At 35.3% G+C, this 9,456-nt stretch overlaps 1 long non-coding RNA gene across 1 annotated transcript in view; it reads left to right on the forward strand.

The window, feature by feature from the left end:
- LOC108536931 (uncharacterized) overlaps positions 1-7,186 on the forward strand; it is a 28,406-nt gene extending 21,220 nt beyond the window's left edge. Inside the window, exons 2-3 of the long non-coding RNA XR_001887667.1 lie at positions 341-466; positions 5,764-7,186. This is a non-coding gene — a long non-coding RNA (uncharacterized LOC108536931). The remainder of the gene's footprint in view (positions 1-340; positions 467-5,763) is intronic.
- The last annotated feature ends 2,270 nt before the right edge of the window (positions 7,187-9,456 follow it).

The following is a 9,456-nucleotide window of genomic DNA, read 5'->3' on the forward strand; positions in this document are numbered from 1 at the left end:
TATTAATGAAGAAGACCAAACACATGTATGGTGAACAAATATGTATGTTCATCCCATGCCCACTTTGGCAAGGAGACTTAACCTTAACATGAACTGAAACTTGTCTGTTTACATCAAAAAGTCAATCAGAGGGCATAAAACGCCTTGTGCACAGTCATCGTGGGCTGGTCAGAACCAGTCTGTGGTCAGTCTTTATTGCTTAGGAAAGAATGCTTTGTAAGTCCGGTCAGCTCTCCTAGAGAAGCCACAGTAAAGGAGGGGAGTCTAGTCATGACGTCAGACAGTCCGTCAACGTTGGTGGAAAAATCTTTCAGTCATTTTTTTTTTTTTTTTTTTTCAGGAACTGGTGTCTGCTGAATTATTAGAACATAAAGTCCTGTGACAGTTATAGGGAAGGGGAGCAATGAGGTGTGACTAATTTCCTGCCTTGCCAAAACCACTGAATCTGCCTGGGGTCTCTTTTCTGGTGAGTTTGTTTTGTTTTGCCTGAAAGCTTAGGGGTTTTATTTTATTCACAGGTATATCCCCATAATAATTCAGCTTTAGGATGTTACTATTCCCAGTAATGTTGGCAGAGGTAAGAAAATAAACTAGGAACTATGACTGATCAGGAGAAGAAACTCTCCATTAACCCTAGGTTGGAAAGGAAAAGTAAAAGAAGTGATATTTTAGAGTTCCTTAAGAAATGGAACTGCGCAAACAAGATAACATGGTAAGAGATGGGGTTGCAAAGAGATACAGCCATTGAAAACAAGGCGAGGCCAAGGTAAAGAAAGAGCGGGTAAGATAGGAGCTGCTTTCTCTCCTCCTTCTCTTTGATGTTCTGCAGTTATCTCTCTTTGTCTGAATATCATTAGAAGACAAGCTGGCAAAAGTTCCTGGGTAATGCAAACTGGATTAGTCAGTGTAACTGCAGGATATACATGGATACACACACATAGTCACAGACACACGTACGCACACACACACACACACACACACAGAGAGAGAGAGAGAGAGAGAGAGAGAGAGAGAGAGAGAGAGAGAGAGAGAAAGAGAGATATGAGTCACATGTGGAAAATCTCATCCCTGACAAAGCAGACGCCAGGTCACATCAGCGAGAGTGCTTTTGCACAGCTCTTATAAGATCATCCTTAGAGTTAACCAGGAGGCTGAAGTTGGTTGTTTAACTTATTTTGTTTGTAAATATTGCATGTGTCCCTTATTCTCTGGCAGCACTTCCTCTGGTCAAAGTTCTTTAGCTGGTAGAATTATCCAAAATTTCATCATTTTCAAATCAATGTAATTAAGACAATGTTTTGTCTTAATGACTTGCCATTACTTTTCACTGATTTTTATTATTGAATACCAAGGTATTAAGATATGTTATTGTAAATGCAGACATTAGATATAATTTAGACTATACTCAACAAATTTTAGCATCCTAGTTTATCTTTGGTATTTTGGATCAATAACCACAGCCAGGAGAGTAATGGCTTCTCTGGCCAAAATAAAAAACACAGTAGCTCAAAATAATCAAGCAGCGCTCTCAGCTTCCAATCTAAGTAAACTGTGGCCAAATCCCTAGCTAATACAAATTCCATATTCCCATATTTGGATCCCATATTCCTCTGTTGTGATTGACAACCTTCAAATTGCCACAAGGTTGCATTAATAAAAAAAAAAGTCTATGAAAAATAATAGAGCATATTTTGAGAGAATCCATTCCCTTTTAAATTCCTTGAATTCTAGAACCATGTACTTAAACTAAAATATGGAAAATATCAACTATCAGATTCTAATTTAAAGCACATACTTCATTTTTAAGACCATAAAATCAGTTTTTTCTCTCAGGTAAGAACTTCAGGATCTTCATTAGATAATGGGGAATTTTAGAAAATCAGCACATTTCATAGACATTAGAACTTGTTGCATTTCCTTTGCTGTGAATATATTTCCTGTTCATACTCAATGTTGAGATTAATATCATGATTTGATTATGGGTCCTTCATGTTCACAGATTTTGATGCCACCAAAAATAACAAAGAGAAGATGTGGAAAATTCTTTTTTTTTTTTTTAAGCATATGTCTATGAAATAAAGAATGCATGCTGTGTGATGAAAGGTGATGTACGTGATGTACCTGTGTCTGGCTAGAATCTTAGGGAATGAGGCCACGCTGAGGAGGGGTCAGGTTGACATCTGCTATTAACATTTTGAGCATGTAGCGGCTGTAGTAGCCAGATCAACCTTGGTGGGATAAAGTCCATGTCATAAACTTATATATAGTCTCTGTCCTAGACAGCATGGCTCCTTTTTAAAAATAAACTTTACGATCAAATTCTGGAGGTCTGAAGGAAAAGACTGAGTTCCATAGGATTACTTATTCAATTCACCTTATTGCTGAGGCAGTTCCTAGAGTGCATGTCTTCTAAGTGATTTCTGCCAATTACAAGAGGTTAGCCCACATATGTCTACCTAAAATATTCTTTCCATTAACTTTTCACTGAGATTGTTTCCATGTCCTTAAAAACTAGTCAGTTCATTAGGTACTACCTGTGATTCTGCAGAGCTGTAACACAGGCCATTCTCTGCTCCTCCCCCGCCCCAAAAATACAGTTATTTAGATGTCCTGCTTGATATTCTGCCCATTAGAAGGATTTTGCTTAAAGATTTTTTAAGAGACACTCCTGAGTGGGACTGTAAGCCTGTATTTTGTTCTATGAAATTGGAAATCACCCCATGAATCTCTAGGCAGGCTTATTGAGATTGGTTTAAAATATTGTTCAGTTCCATGAGAGACTTATCCATTTGCTAAAGTGATTTAATTGTTTTCTGAAATTTTCAGTCCTTTTCTTATATTTGTATGTCCATTAACAGTAGAATACTGCTGTTAATGTTGTTATATATTTTTTTGTTCTCACAACAGAACAGTCATCTCAGGTAGCATAGGTTCTTGGTGCCTATGGACAAATATGAATAGTAAGTATCCACCAGAACTCGAGAGTCAATCAGAGACTGTTTTTCTAATGGAGAAGATATTTCAGGAAAATGGGTGACAGCTTTGCTCCAAAATGCCGAGATTCTCTTACTATATTTTGTTAAAGGTTTATTTAACTTTGGCCTCTACGACAGACAAAGGAAGAAAACTTGGAATTTCTGAGTTATAAGATGAATGTCACAAGGTGTCTGTAGGCAACATAATCATCTATGTATGTATCTGTGTATTCATGTAGCTATCTATCTATCTATCCATTTATCTATTATCTGTCTATCTATCTGTCTGTCTATCTACCTATCTATCTATCTAGTCTATTTCTCTATTTCTCTATCCATCTGTCTATCATCTATCTATCTGTCTGTCTATATCTAATCACACACACACACGTTCAATGCATGTATAAGATATATAGGATATATGGGTGTGTACACATAGGATATCTACTTCATATATTCAAAAAAGATGAAGCAGTATCATTGTAGGCTGTTCATACATTTTATTCTGAAAAGTAATGTGAGCAATTAGGCAATGCCACAGTTACCTGTAAGTTGAAACACTCTACAAGTTTGGTCCTGTAGCTGGATTTGGTACTTTTCCAAATCAAGTATTTTGTAGTTAATATAACCCAACTAGCCTCTACCATCTTTGGTGTCTATTATTTCCCCTGAAATTGTGGATCCCAATTTTATTGCAGCATCTTTCACTTTATCTCTACCCTACAGAAGAAAAACACAATGGAGATTTTCAAGGATATTGATATGTTTAGCATGGATGCATTTTTTAATGCCACTGAGACGGTGAAATGGATTCTGAACATATTGCACATAATACATCTCCTCTAACATTCCCATTTCCCTCAGCCTATAGGTGATTTTCATATAGAATATCAATAATGTTATCAAATTTCAACTTTATTTACTATAAGCTATGTTAAATCTAGGCTTTAGTTATTCAACCAAATGCCTGATAATGACATAATTAACTATTTGGACCAACACATTAACCTCAAAGTAGTGGATACATGCATCTTTATAAAAGTTGGCCTGATAAAATATTATTTTAATAGTTTTATTTAAGATGAAAATGAGCCTCTTGTTCAGTCCATCAAAGTGACAAAATTGTGCCTCGTGTTGCTGTATATGTGAGTGGACTTTGCAATTCTCTTCTTGAAGTGAAGCATTGAGAAGTGGTAGAGTTGGATCTTATGGAAACTGTGGATTCCCTTGCTAGAACATTATTCCATGCTAAGTGCTTACAAAGTCTTACACAATACAAAATTAGTGTCTTCAGATAGATAAGGAGGGTATCATTGAGCCCATAAAAGAAGTTCAAGGAGTTTTGGGAGTACAAGTTTCTAAGTTGTCTGTGTCTGCTGAAATATAGCTCTCTAAATCTCAGAGTTTCACTCATTTCTACTCAGTTTTCTGATATAACAGTAGGCAAATTAGAGACATCTGTGAGCTTGTACGTTGAAAAATCATATCAATTCACCACTGCAATTAGATTTGGGGCCTGATAGTTATGATTTCAATTTGGCTACATGATATTGGATATTATTTACAACTTCCTTCCATAGAGGTTGTTTTCTCTTCTTTCATGAGTTATAAATTCAAAGCCCTAAACTAATCTTTCCTTTTCTATCTATGTATTTTCCAACTTAGAAACACTCATTCCATGTGGATCTTTGATCAGCATTATAACAAGCAAGTTTCAAATTTGATCTCACAAAACTTGCCCACAATAAACATGTTAGAACATATTGCAAACAGTGTTAATTTGAATTTGAAGAGTCATGAATACTGTTGCATAAGACGCGTAACTAGTGTTCTAATTTTTCATAAAAAACATCTGTGTTTCAATTAAGGATGAGAATAACCTCAGAGTCAGACAAGATTTGAGCCATCTGAAACCTTGTGAGCTTTCCCAGTCTCTGATAACCAGCCAATAATTAAATGTTGATCTTTTAGTCTTCTAGAGTCTAGGTAGCCTAAATAAAATCAGTCTCAAACATGAGAAGTCCCAGTATTTACATGATAAAAAACATTTTCTATCAATCTGTATACGTCATTTTGCAATGTTTTCATAATATGCTGTATTAGATGACGCAGCTGGGCAAATAACCTACACTCACCAAATTTATAGATTATTTTGCATTCATTGATGTGATCCTGAGCATGAAAAAAATCAAGAAAAAAATTCCATACACTGGTTATACCTGAGAAGCATCTGAGCTGAACTCTAAATTATAGGCTACAACTTGAAAATACTGAAATAAACTAATTTTTGCAACAACTTCTTTTAAAACCATTGAAACATAATCATTCAAAATTTGTTTGTATAATTCCCATAATTTTCTTTCCAAATTTAACTACTCTGTTCATCTTATCACTTTTTTAATTAGATACAAATCAATCAATAAAATACAGAGAGAGAATGTAGGGACCGATCTCATTTGTCTCCACATTCTTTGTACCTAGTGATCATCTGGGCACAAAGAACAAATTTGATACATATTGACTGAACGAATGAATAAATAAAAACATGTACATTTACTAGATAGAAACAGACTGTCATACCTGCTAAAGAGGAGAGAACAAGTAAAAAATATGAGAAAATGGTGAGGCTATAGTGAGTCATAAATCAAAATAAGAATTTTAGTAGATAGAGTAAAATAGTATTGAATTTTACATTGTGTCAATAAAATGACTGAAATATTATTTGAAATCTGACTTGAAGACGTTTTTTACTTATTCTGGCATGTTTGCGACTTCAATGAAATGACAGCAACACAAAATGAATTACACAATAGAAAGTAAGGAAAGAAGATGAAATGCATAAACACCTCCCATAAAAGTAAGTTGTGAATGGAAAATAAAAGGAAATAACATGAAACTTGAATGGTTCTAAGATCCATGAAACGTAAAGATAAGCCATCAAAATCAATACCAACCTGAAGACATCGCATGAAAATGTGGCATCAAGATCAAGACCCACTATGTTGTAGTATTGTTTTATGTTAAATGCTTGATGTTAGTCTAAGTGCAATGTATTAACTCAATACATTCTTAAACATCATTAACAATCATATTAGTTTTAGACAAATTTTACCAATAAGAGAGCAGAAACAAGTAGATCATATAATTTTACAATGCTATGTTTGTTGATAGTGATTGGGGAACAATTTACCATAAACTGATGGAGCCCAGAGTCAGTACTATTAAAAATAAATTATCTACTTCTGATTTTAAATGGGAAAGAATTATTATGGAACGGAAGTTATGGATACAGAAAAAAGGCAGGATGGGTATGATGTAAGGTGAGTATCTCCAGAAGACTGGCCTTAATAGAAGTGAAACTCAGCACAGAAATCCATTTAATGGAAGAGGAGGAGTAGAAAAGGATGATTATACTTGTAAGTAAGATTGTAGCATTTAGGTTAGAAGTAAGCAGTTTGATTCTTTATAAAGATAAGGAAGATTCTCATGTGTTTCATGTTTTCTTCACGTTCTATGCAGGTGTTAGTGTTTTAAACTCAAGCTATGTACTACCTATGCTCTTATTTATATTAAGAAATATATTATTCATCTTATCTGTCATTACATTCCAACTGAAAGCACTACTAAAAAATTCACAGCCTTCTTGTGTACTCTGCTTCTCTTCTTTGCCCTGCAGTCACCTCCTCTCTTGTTTTACTGAGTATATCAAAGTTTTGTAAATCATTCCATATGTCACCCTCTCCAAAAAGGACTGTACTCCTCTTTTTCCATATACAGCTATTCTCACATGGTGGTGGGAAATAGTAAATGTGTAGGGGCTCTACAAACAGTAGCATTATTTTAGATTTCCAGCTCCAGATATAGGAACCAAATATTCATGAAAGTAAAGAAATACTTTTCACATAATGTTGTCTCTCATCTTATCCTCAAAATATGAATGCAATATCATATCCCCTTCAGTGAAAATCTTGAGATTTCTTGTTAAAAATTAACACTAAGTTTTAAAAGCTCTAGCACCTTAACTTTTATCTTTCTAATTACATTATCTTCTATGTGTTTTCTGGTTATAACTGTTGTTCCTACCAGTTAGTTGTTGGAAAAGTAAATGAAATATTTACACCGACCGTGGAATGACAAATACTACTACAACAGAAACTAGAAAGTGGAAGTCTTTGTAATTTACTTTGGAGGTATGCATTTGGCTGATAAATGTCGACATGTTACTCAAATGGCAGAGATGTGACTCCTGATTCTCCCATCTCTGGCTAATGAGTGAAATCTGTATGTCTTTGCATCTGTGTAAATAAGGCAATAAAGTAATTAAAAAATATCCTATGTCTAACTTCTTCAATGATTTCTAATTTATTTACATTTTGCATATCACTGTAGTTTGTTCATTTTATACTATAATATTCCATTACATAAATATACTACAATTAATTAAACCAAATTTATGTATATACTACATAGAAAAAAATCCAAAAAAGATTCCAATATCACAGTTGTTTTACTACAACCAAGTAGAGATAATAAAAAGACCCAGCTAATTTTTTACTTTGTACTCTATACAGACTCCTCTCCTATATGAGCATAAGAAAAACTCCCTCATTGTTATTGAATCAATGAGAAGTCTTTACTATACAAATGTATCAGGGACAACTTATAGACATATGAGTTATTTTGGTACTATACATGATAATGGTGGTATTAGTCAGGGTCCTCCAGAAGGACAGAACTAATAGGATATATGTATATATAAGGGTGTTTATTAAAAACAATTGGCTCGTGCAATCACAAGGTAAAGTCCCATGATAGGGCATCTGCAAGGTGGAGAAGAGAGAAGCTAGTAGTGGCTCAGTCTGAGACCAAAAGCCTTAAACACAGGGAAGGGTGACAATGCAGCTTTCAGCCTGTGGCTGAAATTCCAAGATAACCTGGCAAACAACTAGTGTTAAGTTCAAGAGTCCAAAGGCCAAAAAACCTGAAGTCTCATGTCTAAGGGCAGGAGGAACAGGTGGAAGCCTCTAGTATGAGAGAAAGATAACAGCCAGAAGACACAACAAGCCAACGTATTCCACTTTCTTCCTTCTGCTATAGTCTAGCCATCCTGGGAGCTGATTTGATGGTGCTCACCCACACTGAGGGTGAGTCTTCCTCTCCTAGTCTGCTGACTCAAATTTCAATCTCTTCTGCCAATTCCCTCACAGACACACCCAGAAACAGTACTTTATCAGCTGTCTATGCATGCTTCGATCTAATCAAATTAACACCTAACATTTACTATCACAAGTCCATCCCTTGTCAACGTGGCACTAATACACATCTGCTGAAATCATATGAATCATCAAATACAGAAAATAGTAAGATTATATTTACATTTAACATAATACAACTACTATTTCCACAACTGGAAGTACATTAATCCTTAACCTAAATGCTATTACATAAAGTTAAAAACACTTAAATGCTAATATGAAATAAATCAATCATGTTACATGATAAAGAAAAAAGAAAGGAAATAAAATAAAGATATGTTCTTCGTACAAGTGTGTACATGCACAAACATATTCTTAATCAAATAAGGAGAAAATACTCATGACAATTACAGTTGTTGTTTCTACAACTGTTTATGCAGTCGTAGCTTGTGTTCATAACTACCTTCTACTGTCCATTCTGTATTCTCTTTGTCTTCAGCAAGCACCTCAGCTGGTGGTCATATTTAGTTGCTGGACTAACCCAAACCTTTATTTTTGAAGGGTCTGAGCCATGTGTCGTCCTGCCTGGATTTAGTTGTTGTAATTTCCCATTGATCTTAATCACAGGGCATGGTAATTCTAAGAGATGCCCTAAGGAATCTCCTGTATTCCAGAAATACTTTCTTACTTCTATTATGGAGTTGTAGTCTAACTTCATTTTAGTAATCCCGGCCAATCACTCCAGTCAACAAGATAACTCCCTTCTTAGTCTGTTGGCTGAAAGAAAGGAGGAGTTCAAAGTAGCCAGGTAGCAATCTTAACTTCCAGTTTAATAAAGTCATTGTTGTGCCTACTTGGGTTGGCATTGCTCCTTCCTGAGAGGAATGACAGGAGTGGATGGAGAAGGAGGCTGAGTGGTGTCCACAGAATGGGTCATCCTAACCACTTGATTATTAAAGGCCTCTAGGCCAGTAGAACTTAACGTTGTGAGAACAGGAAGCAAAATTTATTTTAGAGGTAATGGTGAGTGGTGCTACTTCCACTTCCACTGCTTGATTCCTGGACCTATGAACCTTGGCTATGGGAGAAACTGTAGAATATATTGGACAGTGATTCAGAGTATACAGAGGCTTCTGGAAAATTTTGCTCCAGTCCTGTAAAGTATTGTCACCTTGCTGGTGATGTAATTGTGACTTCAAAAGGTCATTCCACCATTCAGGAAGCCAACTGCCTCAGGCTGATGCAATACCTCAGAGAACATTGCAAGACCAGTGAATTCTATGAGT

This window comes from Rhinopithecus bieti, unplaced genomic scaffold (assembly GCF_001698545.2).
Source record: "Rhinopithecus bieti isolate Rb0 unplaced genomic scaffold, ASM169854v2 scaffold_14002, whole genome shotgun sequence".
NCBI classification, from domain to species: domain Eukaryota; kingdom Metazoa; phylum Chordata; class Mammalia; order Primates; family Cercopithecidae; genus Rhinopithecus; species Rhinopithecus bieti.